Raw genomic sequence first — 19,694 nt, 5'->3', positions numbered from 1 at the left:
AATACGATTTTCTCATTTTTAAAAATCAATTTTATAACGAAAATAACTAAAACATCTGTAAAAGTCTCGTGTGTCTATAAAAGAATATTTAAAAGTATCCCAGATGTTTAATAATATAAAATAAATGATATTTAACTTATTATATAAGAATTGAAAGTTAAAATAATCCAAAAAATTTTAAAAAAACTTTCTTAATGGCAAATAAGAAAAAATCGAAACGTAAATTTAAAAAAAATCGTTCGTATTTTTGACTTTTCGTTTTATGCAGTGTGTTTAGAATCATTTTACCCTTTATTATCTTTTTGCATACTGTTTATTGAGAAAAGTAGATGTTATTTTTTTTACGTTATTAGTTAATTCTTGATTACCGAATTAAAATGTGTAACTGCAGCTTGTCTGAATTTGCGTTTGTTAAAATATTACATATGTTTACAAAATGAAACACAACATACGCTAACCTGGAGTCGAACCACAGAATTTTCCAGTTGTTATGTCCCGTATAGTTACCCCACGAGACGACCCATGGATGTATATGTTGTGACAAACTCGCTTGTCTCATATCACAGCAACCCCACGAAATTCACCGTGGCAAGGAGGCAAGATTGCGTCTGTCGTTGCCTTGGGTTCCATGCGGTTCTTAGTTATGCCCCCAGTTTTGAAAGAAAGCATTCCGGCGGGGGATGGGGTCAGAGGGTCTCCTAAACCTCTTCCCCTACCATCAACCTCTCGAGATGATTTTTGGCTCGCCACATATTTTGAGTGCTCCCATGCCGCACTGACACTATACATTTACAAACATCCACGCTTTCACCGAGGTTCGAATCCGAGCCCTCTGGTACGAGTCGAGAATCGCTAACCACTATCGCAGGTGGGCACTTGGGATAGTGGTTAGCATGTGATAATTGTTTATAAAATTAGTAGGGGCTGTGTTTTTTCTTGATCCTTTTTAGAAACTGAATTACGAATATCTGCGAAGTGTTTACAGTGGTGATTTCACTCAAAGTTCTCTTAAGTTCATGCATTTTCTTTCTCACACCTTCCTTGAATAAATGCTTTGCTGTTCTGGTACAGCAACCCCTCTGTGTTAGCATCTGTCTGGTGCAGCACTGAATAATACACACTTGTGATTTATATTAACCATTTGACAATACTCGTTTCTTTTAATAAAAATTGTTGCCTTTACGAAAACATTTTATTTACCGATAGAAATTATAGAATATTCTGCATTATCACTAAAATCACTAAAATCTGCAATTTTTATATGGATCTTAGTGCTTTCAATTATGAGGAATCGATTATCTGTCAGTGTTTATCTTAGAACGACAAACCTTCATGATGTGATCCCTCGGTTTACACATATGACAAATAGTATTACGAAATTTACACTCTGAACACTTCTACTGACCCCTCCCCCAATTATAGTAATTTCACATTTTCGCTTTAGCAGTAATTTTCGTTTTGACCTTAGAATGCTAAGTTGGAGTATTTTAACTATTTTGAGTTTTTTTTTTTTTTTTTTTTTTTTTTTCCTAGTCCAAAGGGATTTGAATCCCGAAGGACTATTAGTTTCGTTTTGGCATTTTGCGTCGGACTCATAAATGTCGGTTAACTTTTCAAACTATTGCCACAAAATGTCAGACTCCTGCATTATATTTGAAAAAATTAAATAATGAAAAATCTGCATAAATGTATGTATATTTCTCGTATTGTGATAAAACAACGGTACATAGAGTCATCGAATTTTGAATAACGTAATCCTCCAACGAATATGAGCATATGGAAGACCAAATTTGAAATTTGAAATTTGTTTTATGATCGATTTCCTATTTTTTAAAACTTTGACGAATTTTTGATTAACAAACTCAAGGATTTCAAAGCGAGCAATGGCAACGTTGTGCAGAAAAAACATTTTTATCTCCAGCGCGTGAGTCTCTGTATCGGAAATTCTAAAGATATGCTCGTTTTAGAACTATTTTGCGATATTGCTGTTGCACTGGATCTTATGGTTTAAGTGCGAGGAACATGATATTTAATAAAGAAAGGTAACACACAAAATGTTAAAAAACGCCCCTTTGGACGTAATTTAAAATCTGAAACATTTCAGATTTTTTTTTTTTTTTTTTTTTTTGTAAAAGGACATGAATTACCCTGTAAAATAGGGCTCATCATCCTTTCACGCCCGAGGGCCTTATCAGTAAATTCACAAAGATCCGCGGGCCACATGTCTATCAAAATAATAGTGCAGTCAGAAAATTACATAAAAAAGAGAGGTTTGTTTTGCAAGACTACAATTGATTCTAAGCGAAGAAATAGCGTTACAGATTTGTATATATATATAATTTAAAGTAAAGTAGAAAGAAAATACGATTAAAGACCTATGTGGTCAAAAATTTTGCGCATTGTGCTGCAAAATTAAGGAAATTAAAAGAAAAATTCTAGTACGCACGCTAAAAAGCTGCTTAAATACTGTGGTTCCGTGAAAACTTCAACATAAGTAAAATTGGTTGCAATGAAATGTGTTAAAAGAGAAAAATACAACATTTGATTATTTACAAGTAAAAATCAACAATAATAGTAAGCTATATGCTAAACTAATTAAGTATATTTAAAACATAGTAAAAGTATTAACTAATTAATCGAGTTAAAAATAAAATTAAAATTAAGAAGCGGTAAATGGTCGGTTAGCCCAATTCGAAGTTCACTATGGCACGTCAGGGGAAATATTTTTAATGAACTTCGAACTAAGCTAACTTCATCACGCGTTTCGCCGAAACAGACAATTGAAACTGCACGCGAACAATTTTCAATTAATTAAATAAACCATGTCAAAAACTTTAGTCTCAATTCTCTGTTCCAATTTCTCGACGCGTCCGCTAGTATTAACACATTAAGGTGTAAAAAAGAGAATAAATAATTAATGGAATGGAAATGCCGATGTACAGAAAAAAAAATAAATAGCGATATTTTATTAGTCAAAATATACATGTACTTATGAGAGGACCTGCAAGCTTAAAAGAGTTACATATATATATGTTCCAAACAGTCAAATGGAAATCGAATTAAAATGTTTTGGAACTTTTTTAACTATGAAAAAAAAGTATATAGATGATTGTAAAGAACGATGTTACAAAATGCATTTACAATTAAAAAAAAAAGGAAAGGAAAGGAAAAAAACTGTGGCGATATTAGTTACTCTATGGCAGGAGATATTAATTACTCTAGTTTTAATGTGAAATTTTACATTGTTTTATGCTTGATTAAAATTCAAATCTGAGTTGTTGCAATTCGTAAAGTAAGTTTGATCCAAATGTCTGTCTGTCTGGCGTGTTCTTGTTTTTGATTTTAGGATTTTCATTTAACTAAAAAGCTGTTCACACATGTAGGTACTGCCAAAGATAAAAGACACAAAGAGTGCATGTTTACGAATTCCTGGATACTAGATAAGATGATTAAAAGAAAAAAAAAAAAAAAAAGCTGACTAGGCAAATTTTTCTGAAATCAAAATTTCTTAAAATTCTTCAGTTTTCTTTAAGTTTAAATGTAGGGCCATTAAAATGACTTCAGAGGCCACGGGTTTAAGACCCCTACTGTAAATGAATATTTTTTGCTTGGTTTGCTGCTCTTTTCAACAAATTAAGCCTTTGATACTACACCTTTTAAATTCAGTTTCGATTCCAAAAGAAGTCTTTGAATTAATCATTTAATATTCCACAAATGAACTGATCTTATAAAACCCCCATTTAATAAATATCACAGCAACAACAATCTTCCCCGGGTAAAGTGCAGAATCGCCCACTTATTTGTTTGGCGCTTTTTACAGGAATAAGAAGAATTGGATTTTTGTCAATTTTCTTTGATTTTTAAGTGAAAATAGGTCAATGTGTACATGTATAAAGTCAAGGGAGTGCGCAATGCCATTTGTGTGCAATTCTGGGATATTTTTTTAAGTGAAAATAGGTCATGGATACCGACTATGTGCAATTCTTAAAAACGCGCCAAGCAGTGGATGATCCTGCACTTTTTCCATCTTCTCCTATATGGCGCCATTCAGTTACATAATTCTTTATATTTTGGTCCTTTTCTTTGCATTCTTTAATGAAATTGAAATCTACAGTAAAATTAAGATGGTTTTGGTGAAAAATGGTCAAATATAATCACTATTTTCTTCCAAATTTTTCTCCGACGGTTTCTGAGGCGACACAAGCACACTGATGTTTTAGTTATTACAAATGGCAAGCAACATAACACACTTTTTTATTTTCATTCGTAACTCCATTAGCTTCTAAGATAAGCTTCACGTTTTCGATATGCAAGTCTCATAAATCTGTAATATCATATTCGGCGATCGTGTCAATAGTAGACATTAATAACTGGAATAAAAACTTACCTTGAGATCACTTCAGTTAAAAACGAAAATGCTTTCGTTGTGCGAAGTATTTAATCCTTTGCTTCCCATCCTCTTCACCAGATGAAAATAATGCAGCGTAGCGGAAATGAACAGACAAATATAAACAATCATCTTTAATTATTATACGTACTTAAACAGATATGATACCAAAAAAAAAAAAAAAACGGGATTTAATTACTTTTGAAACAAACTATGATAGACTAAAGCGGTAACTTTCATCTTGTTTGTTCATTAATGTGCAAGAAACGAAATATAAAAAATTTTAAAAAAAGAAAAGAAAAGCTGAAAGCTTTTAGATTTTAAATTACGTCCAAAGGGGCGTTTTTTTTAACATTTTGTCTGTAACCTTTATTTATTAAATATCACGTTCTTTTACTTAAAACCATAAAATTCAGCTCAAGAGCAATATTGCAAAATAGTTTTAAAATTGAGTATATCTTTAGAATTTCCGATACAGAGTCTCGCGCGCTGGAGATAAAAATGTTTTTTTCTGTACAACGCTGCTGTTGCTCGCTTTGAAATCCTTGAGGGAAAATACTCTGTTAATCAAAAATTCGTTAAAGTTTCACAAAATATGAAATCGATCATAAAACAAATTCCAAATTTCAAATTTGGGCTTCCACGTGCGCATATTCACAGTAGGATTACGTCATTCAAAATTCGATGGCTCTAGGTACCGTTGTTTTATCACAATGCGAGAAATATACATGCATATATGCAGAATTTTCATTATTTAATTTCTTCAAATATAATGCAGGACTCTAACATTTGGTGGCAATAGTTTGAAAAGTGAAATGGACATTTATAGTGAACCAATGCAAAATCGCAAAACGAAAACCATAGCCTTTCAGGGACAAAGCCCCTTTGGACTAAAAAAGAAATTTGTGTTAAATAAGCTGGATAAAAGCGTATTATAGGTAACTTGCATTCTTGTTAATAAGATATAAAAAAATTTACAAACGGAACACTATGTTAATTATTAATTTTCATCGATTTTTTTGGTAGTTAAATGATTTAACTTCAATCAGAAATCGGATATTAGCTATCGTGATATAAATGTAGTTAGTGTTAACAAATTTATTTTCAGGAGCTGTTTGATCGTTCAAAAGTTTTTATTAATATAATAGAACAATTTACATTGAATAGAAAAATTTCATTAATTTAATAGCAAAAAAATTAAATATTTATAAGCATATAAGCTTATAATTATTTAATTTTGCTTGAATAATTATAAGCAAAATTTCGTATACAAAAATATAGTAGAATCAAACTGAAATACGCGATACGCAGCTACGAACTGAGGAAACAATGAATCCACAAATCATATGTAAGTACTGGGTATATTGCTTAGTTGTTTAGTTGTTATTTTATCTTTCCCTCTTCAGGACTGTTTTGACGTATGGTTTATGGAGAAGCTATTTTAATGAACTTTCTTCTGTTTTCTTGAAGGTAAAAAACCGAGCACTTATTTATGTGTTTTGATGAAATAAATCTGTGGTGCTTATCGTTTCTTTCATAACGCGTAAAAAAAAATTAAAAAAAAATAAAATAAAAATAAAAAGAAAATACTCTATTCAACAAGCAAAGAAACCCCTTTACGAATAAGTAAAAGACCTCGGCGGTCATTGACTTCTTGAATGTTGCCAACATCTTCTCTGTTGGATATTGGCCGTTCTCTGAGTACAACCCTTTGTGATTAAGAATTAAAGCCAGCACGTTAGGTGGATTTTATTTTATAAAATGCTTCCACGCTTCATCTTATGCATGGAACATGTCAACATATTTTTAGGGATAGAATTCCAGATTTCTTTCTTTATTGTAACTTTTAAGAGATTATAAAGATTTCTTTCTTTATTGTAACTTTTAAGAGATTATAAACTAAATGTTTTTTCTCTGAATTCTGTCATTTAAGTCTTTAACCGATTAAAAGGAAGAAATCCTTTAGTCATATCGTGCATCAAGTTAGGGGCTGTTAATTACTTTTGTTCTGCAGACTGTTTTACAGACCGTATGAACATCGCCCACTTCTTTCTAGGATAATGAATAATAAATTTAATACATAAAATGAAATTTTGATGGAACTCAGTCTATATTAAATTGTACTTAACTCTATGAAGGAAGCGTATGATGTATTGTTTCAAGAAACTGAAATCTGACGGCTTCGCATTGCAGTTCAACATATTGTTGCGTGCGTACGGGTTCGTAATAGATTGAAGAACCGATGATAGCATGATAAAATTTATTTTATCCAAAGAAGCACTTCACAGTTCTGGAACTTTCCACAAATATACCGGTACGGCTTTTCACAATCTCACAAAGTACAATCAATAGTACACGTCAAATTACTAAAAACGTTAAACACTACGCAATGCAAAGTGCATCTAAAGAGCAATGCTAACATGAAGATATCTCAGTCCTCCGACTCACGCTGAATTAGCAACTAACAACTACTGAGAAACTTGTGTGGTAGTGCTTATATAGTTTCACTCGGCCGTCGAGATATTTCTAGCACTTTCCATTTCACGAAATTGCTAAAAAGACATATGAAGGCCGGATATGGTTATACTACATACAGATCAATTACAGTTATAAAGTTGCAATACGCATTACAGTTATACAGGGTGTTTCATAGATCATGGGACAAACTTGGAGGGGTGGTGGAGCGAACTAAAACATGCATTTTTGGTATGGGAATGTAGGGTCTAAAGTGACGGGTTAAGGCAGGAACGAAAAAAAAACGACACGAGAGGAAAATGTGTTTGTGTACAAAATCAACGCAAAGTGCTTCTTTGCAGCATTAAAGTATTCACAATAAATGTTCAAAAAAGGGAACACTAACAGTAATAGGAACTACAGCTGTGATTGGCTGGCAATGCAGCGGTAGAGGGCAGTAGTGAGCCTCAGAGGATCATTCGCAACTGTGATGTCGAGCGTGATGGGTGAGTTTACGCACAGGAAAAAAGCTGACATGCATCTCATGTATGGTGCTGCTAATGGGAACGGCAGAGCATCGCTACGGTTGTACCAGGAACGGTTTCCAAACAGGCGTATGCCGAAGCACACAATGTTCGAGTGGTTGCATCGGTCTCTGTGTGAAAACGGGTCATTTGAAGCCACCTCTGACACTAGGAATGGCAGAAGAAGTGCATGACAACCTCGCATTGAAGAATCCATCTTGAACTTTGTGCATGAATTACCTCAGACAAGTACAAGAGCACGTCGTCTGCAGCTGAGTCATTCCACCGTTTGGAGAGTATTGCATGAAAATGGTTTGCACCCATACTATTTGCAGAAAGTCCAAGCCTTACAATAGATAGATTACCCTCTTCGAGTTCATTTCTGTCATTGGTTCTTGCAGCAGTGTGCGGCGCAGGCGGATTTCCCATCGGATCTGCTATTCACGGACGAGGCAACTTTCTCAAAGGACGGCATCTTCAATAGCCACAACATACACGTGTGGGCAACTCATAATCCACACGGCACACGTCCACATGCATTCCAAATCCGCTTCTCCGTGAGTGTGTGGGCGGGTATTGTTAACGACTATCTCATAGGCCCATACCTCTTACCTGCACGTACAAATGGCTTATGTTATCATATTTTTCTGCAAGACCTAATTGCTGCAGGATGTTCCGGCTGTCGTTGGTAATCGCATGTGGTTCCAGCATGATCGTACACCAGCCCATAACCACGTGCGGGTCCGCAATTACTTGAATGGGACATTTCCGGGCCGATGGATTGGCCGTGGTGGACCCGTTCGATGGCCATCCCGTTCGCCAGAATTTTTATGGGGCCATCTGAAGAGCATCATTTACGAGACTCCCGTTGACTCACAGGAGGACTTCGTTGCACGACTATCCATTGCAGCTGCAAGTGTGCGCGAAATGCCTGTCGTTTTTCAAAATGTTCGTCAATCCCTTCTGCGACGTTACCAAGCATATATTACTGCTGGTGATCACAATTTTGAACATTTATTATGAATACTGTATTGCTATAAAGAAGCACTTTGCGTTTGATTTTGTACATAAACACATTTTCCTCTAGTGTCGTTTTTTTTTTTTTTTTTTTTTGCGTTTCTGCCTTAACCCGTCGCTTTAGATCCTACATTCCTATAAAAAATGCATGTTTTAGTACGTTTCACCACCTCTCAAAGTTTGTCCCATGACTTATGAAACACCCTGTATAGAGACCGGACCCAAATGTCGCCAAGTTTGGCGACTTTCCAAAATTGTCAAAAGTCGCCAAAATTATTTTATTTCGAAACGGTGAACATATAGTTTTTATATATATTGCATAAAATCAGACTTCCTGTTTTTTATCACCTGTGCAAAAAGAGACAGAAAAATCGAATCGAGCAAAATGAAGTCCGTAGATATTGTTGCGAAATGTACAATCGCGGTAAGATGGCTTTCCCGCAAAGCAGTTTAGGGTTACCATAAAATGGCAATGGGAGGCAGGGTTGCTGCACTTGGCGAGAAATCGCCCATTTGGCAACAAAATTGCCTATGTGCCATGGACTGATGAAGAACCTTCTTGAACAAATTCTTACAGGTTTAGCCCAGAATGTTCTCGAACACAAGCCGAAAGCTATATAAACCCTGCTGCTTCACAGTCAGTCAGTGTGCGTCTCTCATCGAGTGTGTTTCTCGTCTAGCGAGTCAGTCCCTGCGAAGTGGATCGAGTTGACAGCCGGGCAGCGAGTGCCGAGTGTGTCGTCGAATGCACCGCAAGAGTCTCGTAGTACATCGCGGTTAGTGCATCGTCAAGAGAGCCTGTTGAGCTCCTGGAACGACTGAACCGATGAGTCGGGAGCTGTGCTCGTGTTTCGTCGAGTGCATCGTGAGTTGTAGCGTGGAGAGTCTGGAGAGTACGTGAAGTTCCGAGAACGACCGAGCAGAGTAGGGAGAGGGAGCTTTGCAGTGAAGCTGTTTCCACCGTTATAGCCTGATAGTGTGAAGGCTGTGTCGCTGATTGTGCCAGCGTGTTTCTAGTAAATCATCGACGACTGTAAATAGTGACTTTGGAGCTGTCCTGACAATACTGGACAATAAAGTGTGTTTCGATACTTCATCAAGTGTCGTCGTTATTCTCTCCAAATCTGCACGAACCCGTGAAGAAAAAAACGCAACAAAACTTTGTAGAGTAAAAGGCTATTTAATTTATAATACTTGAGGAATATAAAATAATATTTCGTGCTAAATGTTATTAACATGTATGGGGGGAGATTATAAAATAATTTTTAAGGATTCACTTTATGTTGCTTTGTATGACAGTTTTATAATATCAAAAATAAGTAAAACATCATACACATCGTCGACTGGCAATAATATTATGTTACATTTCCGATGTCTGTTTGAAATTTACAAGATATATAGATATTAAAACAATAGCCCGTTTTAGAGGTGTTAATATTGGTTCTTCTTTCTTTCTCCCCATTTAGTAATAATTCATTACGTGTTGAAAAAAATTACATTCTTTTCTACCCATTAAATAGTAGTTGAATACACTTGAAAACAGAAAGTCTATATTTTATTTTATATATCATGAATAAGAATATTGTGGTATTTGACAAAGACGCACGTATTTAATGTCAGATAACTATTCAATTTCTATTTGTTTTTTCTTATCATTATTACAAGGATTGAAAATTCGTTCCGTACAGTGCATTGTTTCAAATAGAATTAAAGATTCTCCAAGACGTTTTAAAACAACGGTTTGTCAGAAAACGCCAGAATTTTCCAAGGCGTAATGTGCTAAATTCCTGTTGTAATGTTACCTCTTCGATCAAGAAATTTATAGTTTCATAAGGATGCAATATAACTGTTTCGGTGAGAAAGTCTGTATTTCTGAAAGATATCTCACACTGAACCTACGAATACCTATTGCTTTCTCTTAAAAGCTCTTCATAACAAGCGAGAATTTACGTTATTCCCTTAAATACATTTTATTCTTTTACCAGTTCCTATATTTTCTGATCTTTCTAATCAATATAGAATCTTCGTACTGTTTTATGCATGATTTAGCCATGTGTTTTTTGTTGAAACGGCCATGATTTTTATTATAGGTTTAGTATTAGATTTTAGAATCGATTTCCTAGTTATGTTCTCTTCCTATAACAACAGCTTCATCTATTAAAATGTAAAGAAAATTAACTTCAATCTCTGTGAAGAAAATAAGGCGCATATTCTTCTAGGCATCTTTAATTACCTTTTGCTTAATTTCACCCTTCGTATCACTTGTGATTATAACTGTGTGCAAGATTTTGATGTCTTTCTAAAAGTTCTTTTTTTTTTTTTTTTATTTCCCCGTTCTGCTTTACATCTGTGCTCAAACTGGCGAGAAAACATTAAGTACAATACGCTTTTGAAGCCTTGATCCGTTAGTTGAAGGTTTCAAGAAAAAAAAAAAAAAAAAAAAAAAAAAACGATGATATCTAGTTTTTGAAGACACACACAAAAGTAACTTTTACCTACATTTTAGTTTATGGCCTAGAATTAGCTTATCAAATCACTCGCTGATATGACCTTTAAAGGTTAGTTTTGGAATCACTAGTAATGCTGAGCTTTCAGCATTACTAGTGATTCCAAAACTAACCTTAGTAGAAGGCTATTTAATTTATAATCGGGTTAGAATAGGGACTACATTAATCTTTGTGCATAGAAACGGTCACCAAACCGATTTTTATGCATAGAAACAACACAGGAAAGTTTCTTTCCAAGCGGGAACCTGAATATCATTAAGTATTATTTTTATACAGTTTAGGTCAGGTGATATAAATGCAGGTAACCTAAGATAAGCAGATTCTCGCAAACTCAACTTAATGCGGACCAGAGGAGGACAAGTTACCGAAAATTTCGAGTTTTACGAAACAAGGATGATTCACAACTCATAATATTTCTTTCAATACCTTAATCCATGCCAATTTACTGATATTTCCTTTTTATCCAGTCTCTTAAGCAATCAAGTTTCAAATTCCGTTATTATTTTAATTTATTTTCTTCCTGTTCGATATTTTCACGTGCACGAATAACACAACACCATGTGAGCCTGGTTATATATTAAGAGACGCTACCCATAATAAACTGATGATTGAACATACTGTAGTAACTGTAGTAGCCGTAAACTTTCAAGTAAGGCTGCAAACGGCAGAAAGGAATGCGAAAGAAAATCAACAGCGATTACCTGAGTTTTTTCAGACAGATTGTTACTGAGAAGGAAGGGGTAAATTAGATTTCCGCAAAAGGAATTAAGTCTGTCTCCAAATTTGTAGTAATTAGTGTGACAAAGGGGAGATAAAACTGCAAAAGTAGTATATCACTACAAATACTTGGAGCAGAATAGAAAACTTGCAAACATTCATGAATGAAATTACAATAGTACAATAACGTTGGTTCGTCTCCGGCTCGACGAACCAATTGTGGTATAAGTTAAGCGACCGACCACAAAACGTATTGCAATGAAAATTGCACCGCATATTATGCACCGTTATAAAATATTATAGGCTACTATTAGTAAATCACCACATTATTTCAAAGATAATGTAGTTTTTGACCAGCAGAAATCATGTAGCAATAAAAAAAATCGTCAATTAAATGAATTAATTTGTTAATATCACATAATCGAGAGTCGAGTTTGCGGATTTCTGTGGTATTACTGTATTATTAGTGTTACGAAATGCACAGGCGCGGTAAGATGGCTTCCCCGCAAAGCAGTTTTAGGGTTGCCATAAAATGGCAAGATACGGCAGGGTCGCCAAATTTGGCGTGAAATCGCCCACTTGGCGACAAAATTGGCGATGTGCCATGGACGGATGGAGAACCTTTTGGAACGAATTCTTACCAGTTTAGCCCAGAATGTTCTCGAACACAAGCCGAAAGCTATATAAACCCTGCCGGTCCGCAGTCAGTATCGAGAGAGTGCCTCGTCGAGAGGGCGAGAGTGTGTGCCTCGCATACATTGCGAGTTAGTTAGTATCGAGAGTGTGCCTCATCGAGAGGGCGAGTCAATGTGCCTCGTCTGGAGTGCGAGTTAGTTAGCATCGAGTTGGTGTCTCGTCTAGCGAGTCAATCCCTGCGGAGTCCATCGAGTTGACAGCCAGGCAGCAAGTGCCGAGTGGGTCGTCGAGTGCACCGAGAGTCTCGTAGTGTATCGCAGTTAGAGCATCGTCGAGAGAGGGTGTCGAGCTCCGGGAACGACTGAACCGAAGACTCGGGAGCTGTGCTCTGTGTGTCGTCGAGTGCATCGCGAGTTGTAGCGTGGAGAGTCTCGAGGGTACGTGGAGTTCCGAGAACGACCAATCAGATTCGGGAGCTGTACTCCAGTGCTTTGCCGTGAAGCTTTCTCCATCTTGATAACCTGATAACCTGAAAGCTGTGTCGCTGATCGTGTCAGCGTGTTTATAGTAGTTCATCGACGACTGTAAAAACGTGTTTTGGCGCTATCCTGACAATATTGGCTAAATAAAGAGTGTTTCGATACTTCATCAAGTGTCGTCGTTATTCACTCCAAATCCATACGAACCCCGTACGTACGAACGAGAAGGGAGGAGAAAAACGCAACAACTGGTGTCAGAAAAAGAAAGAACGGAACATTATTATTATCAAAACTCCTTTTCTAGACAAATAATTAAGAACAGGATTTTAATTCTCATCTTTGCAAGATGTTGCAGTGGTCAGCATAAAATCCGTTACAGCGTATCGTAAGGAATTAATTAGAAGTTTTTTAATAAAAGCGATTGCTCATTTAGGAAATGGGGCGTGAAATCTTTTTCCTGAATTAGAGAGATAAAAATATATATATACCTTTATTTGAACGGAAACGTAGCAAAAGAGGGTCATAGAACGCTGCTCACCACAATGCTTAGGTCACGGCTACGAATTATTTAATTAAAATGTTAATCTGAGTGGGTTTATATTCATGTGGTGATCAACTTTTAAACGCAAATGTATCTCTCGAAGCCTAGTTACGATTCACGTGAGTGAAAGGGATAATGATCTGTGGATGCATTCTGTAACTAGAATCGATATATTCTTTAAATAGAATTCTTCATGACGTGATCGGTCTTTGGGGGAGCAGGAGACGATTAATCTTTTGACATTAGGAACTTATTTTCCTTAATGATAGGAGGAGTTATGACCGTACTTTTCCGCCAAATTGGCCGATATTATTAAGGATCCTTGATTGCTGAAGCTGTATATTCTTTTGTGATCAAACTGTGTTTCTATTGAAAGTATATTTCGTTTGTAGAGTATCATATAAGATCTGCTGATAACCTGAAGAAAAATAAAGATCTTACATTAGTTTGAAAGAAGTTCTTTTTTATCAATACTTCATTTTATATATGTCAGTTACATTTTCATTTAAACGAAGAATATTAGAATACCATTGTTTAAAGTAGAGTTCATAAGCTAAGACAAAAGCTAATAAGCGTACCTTATGCTTGAAATTAAGCACAAGCGATAAAATGTGCGAAATGGGAAATGGCGTCATCCATTTTCTGTTTGAGAAGATCTCGTAGAATCTACTTATAGGTAGATTCAACTTGACGTGTATTCTTAACAATTTTCAAATATATTTATACGCCAGTTTATCAGCATTTTATACTGTCAGTTCCCAACTTTTTTCCTTATCGTATCCATTAGTAAGACTTTGTATTATAGAATATCTCTAACTTCCACTCCAGAACCTAGACTCTCTCAGAGCATCCTTGAGCATTTTCGTCATTTATCTTCCTGTGATATTATTTTGAAACCATAAAAGTAGTAAACTGCAGTGAAAAAAATCAGAAATATATAATCATTAAGTTGTTCTTTTTCAGAGTATGATCATTTTTTAAGGTACTTTCAAAAAAGCTTCATTGGAAGGACTGAAATCCTATTGTCCTTCTTTGTTTTGGAAAGTGATGTTTGAACGATTTTTAAGTCGTATTTTATATTTCCTTTCACTTGTTAAGAAAAAGCTTATTTTATGATTGGAAGTTAGAAATATTATTGGAGGTGTCTCAAATATTTCAGTTTTTTTCACTAAATGATTCTCTAAATTCAAATTTTTTATTTGAAAATTATTTTTTTTCAGACGCTTTGAACTGTTCATTTCGGTCATTTGGTTATTCATGTATGATAAAGTACATGAGAAATTGTTTTGTAATTTTAAAGTGACTTAATTTATTTTAAAACAAAATGTATTGCATAGTAATGCAAATCCTTGAAGCCATTCATCGTAGTGGAATTTCAAATATAACTGAAATAGTTCTAAAAACGTTCATGCCGCAGACGCTGATTAAGAATTTTTATCCACAAGTAATTTCTGTTCTCTACAAAATTCCACTTTTAACCACATACCTATTTTTATATAAACAACAATTTGCTTTTAACAACTTCGAAAAGCAAACTAATTTGAAATAAACTCCACGCTCAAACTTGTGTGAATAGCATAACTGTAAAGAAAGATCTACATAGCATACATTTTGGCTAGTAACGGTCATATCGGAAATCCTTGCAATTACTTTACCTCGTATTTAGTGACAAATTTAAACTTTCTAAATGTTTTGCTTTTTATCAGCATTTATTTTGAAATTTCCATTATTTTATTTCCACCTGTTCTGATTACTTTGCCATGCATTACTTAAGATACTGCATAGTCCCAGGGATAAGCATATACGTGGAAGAAAAAAGTTAAGAACCGATAGTATAAAATGCTGGGAAACTGGCATATAAGTAAATATATTTGAAAATTGTTCAGAATAAATGTCAAGTTGAATCTTAACTATAAATAAATTCTACGAGATCTTCTCAAACAAAAAATGGAGGATGCCTTTCGCGTTGGTTAGGAAACTCTGTTTTAGACAAACTTAAGTAATATTTTAACATGAGTATAATTTTATTTAGTATTTGTAAAACGATATCAATTTACAAAACTTTTACTTTGAAATTCGTAATGAAAGGTTTACCGGTTATTAGCAGGTTAACAGTAAACAGTTTTCGAGTTTGACTGTAGCCATTAAAATACGTTTTTCGAATCGTGGTCAGCTTTTCTTTTCGATAGAGGCACCTTCTTACGATGCTTTAGTCACTCAGCTACGCGTAGCCGTAGTCTATTCCTTTAAAATACGCACTTCAAGGTCGCAGCAACTCTCCTCTCATTTACGATCTTAACATCAATCTTCATCACCGCACAGTGGAATCTAAAAGGTCTTAGAGACCTAGAATATTCGACCTTTTTCTCCATCAGTCGGTACCATAGTTATAAGGCATGGTTTGAAGTGAAAATGGCTTTGAAGGTATAAAGTAATAGACTTTGTTGACGGCGAATGTGATATGAACAATTCTTGCACATTCTGTAACAAAACACACTCCAAAACCTAACGATCATACGCTCTACGCCCCTTATGCCACCGCAATTCAGGTTTCACATGTTTTTCAGTGGGACACGCAGATTTCACACCTAACATATCTTCCTTATATGTTCTAGTGCCGGTAATTAGAACACTAGTGTGCAGACCGCTAAATGGCAAAAGCCTAATACCGGCTTTTTTGATCATTTTTGCACATTTAGTCCGATGTTTAAATACCGTTTAACAGGCAACAGTTCCTAGGCTCAAATTTAGTCCACATTTATAAAAGTGCAGTGAAAATGACGCCATGAAATATCGCGCTGTGACGTCACGACTTAAACATGACCGCTGCCACAGACGGATTTCTGTTGTTTTTGTTTACATCGGTGTTGTCTAGATATTAGCTGTTCATTATTGAATGTTTAAAGGTTTCCCGTTCTAATTTTAATACTTAATACAAATGATTTTCTACTTAGTATATAGAAAAATCACAAGGTTTGCAAATAGTAAAATCTAGGCACCTGAAAATGTGTAAATAATAATTATAAAACAAATGTATACATGGTAAAACTTTGAAGAGCATTGAAGGTTTCACCTTGATGTTTGCTCACAAAGGCAGTGCAGTTTTATATAACAGTACGTTTCGTAGCCTATCCGTGCGTTGTACGGCGGCCATGCTTAGTCGTGATGTGACGTCATGCTTACTCCTTCCGAGACCTACGTGTTTTGTACTCCTCCATCTATTCTAACCATGGAGGTAAGACTCACTTCCTACCTCCATGATTCTACTAGAGCTCTTTTCAGAATCCTTACTAATCTCCTTGGTATAGGTTACGGGCAATATTCTTTTCAACAGATGGCGCCACTAGCAAAGCTTCATTTATTCAAAACTATAAATAAATGCTGGGAAGTACTTTCGCAGAAAACCCGGTAAATATAAATATGCCAACTTTGGCGATAATAGTTCAAACCTGGTCGCTTATTCGCTTGTTCTTCGAAGGTTGTAACCATTCCTCTTGTGTTCATTTTGTTGAATTATCACTGTCGTTGTTCGCATTTGCAGATTTATATTCTTCTTCTCTTATTTATTATTATTCTTTCTGAATTTTTTAACAACGAAGAGATAGAAATATTTTCGTATAATTAAAGAAGTTTTCGTAGATAGATGCCGGGTTTCGGTTCGGGATGAAAGGAAGAAAATATGGCGGGAGGGGTGAATGCTAATTTGTAACACGGCTGTTCACGTTGTGTTTTTAATTATTAACAGCTGTAAGCACGCAGAACCATGAGGTTCCCAACTTATTTTTATTATTGGTTACTGTCATCTAAAATTATGAGAATGAATAAATTTTTATGGCGTAAAATTTTAACAAGATAATATATTGTTAATGCTTTTCTAACAAAAACCTTTCAGAGGATGGCAGGTGTGACTTAAATAGATGATTAAATTGAAATAAAAAATATTATTGATTATCTAAGATGACAGAATAGTTTGATGCATCCCTATGATCATCAAAATTAGCAAACCAATGCTGGTGTAAGGAATATATTGTTTTCTGTGCTAACTTGGAATTTAAGACAAATTCTTTTTCGTATATTACGTTTAAGCGGTTAATTTCAGTATATTAATACTAATTTATATTTTTTAAATGAATTTTTATTTCCGTTATAAATGCTTATATATTGTCTTAAGCTTAATATATTCTTTTCTGTGCTAAGTTGAATTTAATACAAATTTATTTTCATATATCACGTTTAACCGGTTAGTTTGACATCTACATGCCTATTATCTGTGAATTTTTACTACCGTATGCTTAATGTATTATTTTGTCTGCTAACTTGGATTTACATGCCCTAAAAATCACGTTTACGTCTCCGCTCAAGCTTGGCGAGTAAAAATGCAACGGCGCCAACGGGTTCTTTCACGAAGCGCCAACGGTTTCTCTGCGGATGAAAACCCAAATGCCGTATTAATTTATAAATTTAGTCAACCTGTAACTATTCAGCTTCAGGTAAGCAAATTTTAGTTAGAACTTAATGTTTGTATTGCGCATATGCTATTGTACTGAAAACATTGAAAAATATGGGCAAAGTATTTCAAGAGTTGGCGACATATGATTTGTTTTGTAGCAAGTAAATGAGGACTGACTGCCCCCCGTTTTCGCGCGGGAACTTTGAAATGTCGCTGTGTGTTATTATTATGGAACAATTTTGTTACTTAAAAATTTGATTCAGAATTAATGTATTTGTTAAGAGTATTTCAAAAGCAGAAATCTGAATCTGATACGACTACATATCAGAAGAGTGTAACAAACACTAATACAGGCAGAGAATGATTGCTAATATTTATCATTAAATATAATTCTAATCATTAACTATGATTCAGAATTGGTGCGTAGCATTTGTTTCAAATAACGTATCTGTAACGCTTTTCAAGAAATAAATGTTGTGTTTATCTTATTTAAATTAAAAGGGTTAATCTTTGGATTATGGTAACTTAGCGAAAATTTTGGCGACCAACCCTGCTACAGCAACCTGCTAGTTTTTGTTTGGTCGCCATTTTGTTTTCGCGAAGTAAAGGCTAAAAAAAAAAAAAAACTCAACATTTCTTTTCAACAATCTGCTAGCCGAATTACGCTTATGCTAGAACTTTTATGGAACAAAAGTGCTTAATCATGACGAAGATTAGGTGCGAAATTGGGACAAAGTGCAGAATCGCCCACTGCTTGCCGCGTTTTTACGAATTGCACACACACGGTCTCATTCATGTACACGTCGACCTATTTTCACTTAAAAAAACATCACAGAAGTGCACAAAAATGGTATTGCGCACACTCTTGACTATATCCATGTACACTGCTAAAGTCCTAGCTAGTAACCTTTATCGCCTTACCAAAATGTCGCCAAACTACCTGTTACCATATTCCAAAGATTAGACATTAAAAGTTCTTAAAAAAGTTTCAGAAATTTTTTTTGAAAATACTTGAAATAGTAAAAGGAAAAGTAGCAAAACATTTGCTGTACTAGCAATGACTAATAGTACAGTCAAAAGTCGTTAATCCGCACTCGTCGGAACTTCAGCGATTCCGGATTATAGATCATCAGTTTAAATCTGGTAAGATGGCATGCAGAAATTACAAAATTAAAAATATGAAACCGTAATTTATGAAATAAAGAACAATTATGATCTAAAGGGTATCAAAATTTACAAAAAGAAAAAGCTTAATATTTATTTGTTTACTTTATTAAACATTTTCTTCAATGTAAGTTGCTTCGTTTCATGTGATAATACTTTCTCTTTAATTCTATTAAACAGACATAATTTCTTGTTTAGTTACAAAGTTCCGCTGTTCAAATCCTATAATTGCTGTGTTGAGAATACCGACTAATTTGTCAATCGAAATGTTTTCATTTTCAATAACCTCTGGGTCACTTTCTTCACTATCGGAAGCGAATTATAATAACGAGGAACTTGATTTAAATCATATCAAAGACGAAGTACATCGAGATGAAATACTACACTTAGTACGGAATTATAAACCAAATAAAATAAAAACATCTGCCCTGAAGATAAGGATAGTGCTGACAGATCAACTTCCAATCCGCGGCGTGAAATTGATAAACAGATTTCGGATTTCAAAACATACTTTCGCTTTGTAGATACAAATTACATATTAGTAAATATATATCGGAAATTCTATTTGACATAATCTTTCTAATCTATCATAATCTAATAATGACGTTTCTGCCCCCCCCCCTCTGCCGCAGAGCAGCGTGAAATTGATAAACAGATTTCGGATTTCAAAACATACTTTCGCTTTGTAGTAAATATATATCGGAAATTCTATTTGACATAATCGAAAGTTCAAGCTTACTTTTATAAAATTGCTCTAACAGTCTGCAAAAAATAATAAGCCGGATCCAATTCGAAGATTAAGGAACAACGCAATCTGC

The 19,694-nt window shown here is 34.8% G+C and overlaps 1 protein-coding gene across 2 annotated transcripts in view; it reads left to right on the top strand.

Annotated features, from left to right (window-relative positions):
- LOC118203883 (regulator of G protein signaling 6-like) overlaps positions 1 to 19,694 on the top strand; it is a 208,202-nt gene that overhangs the window by 127,614 nt on the left and 60,894 nt on the right. The gene's annotated exons all lie outside the window — the stretch shown is intronic.

The sequence above is a fragment of the Stegodyphus dumicola genome, chromosome 3 (genome assembly GCF_044657685.1).
Source record: "Stegodyphus dumicola isolate Sdum_Otavi_A_Nest chromosome 3, ASM4465768v1".
Lineage (NCBI taxonomy): Eukaryota > Metazoa > Arthropoda > Arachnida > Araneae > Eresidae > Stegodyphus > Stegodyphus dumicola.
The sequence above is the reverse complement of the archived record's forward strand: the minus strand, read 5'-3'. Positions and strand labels throughout refer to the sequence as shown.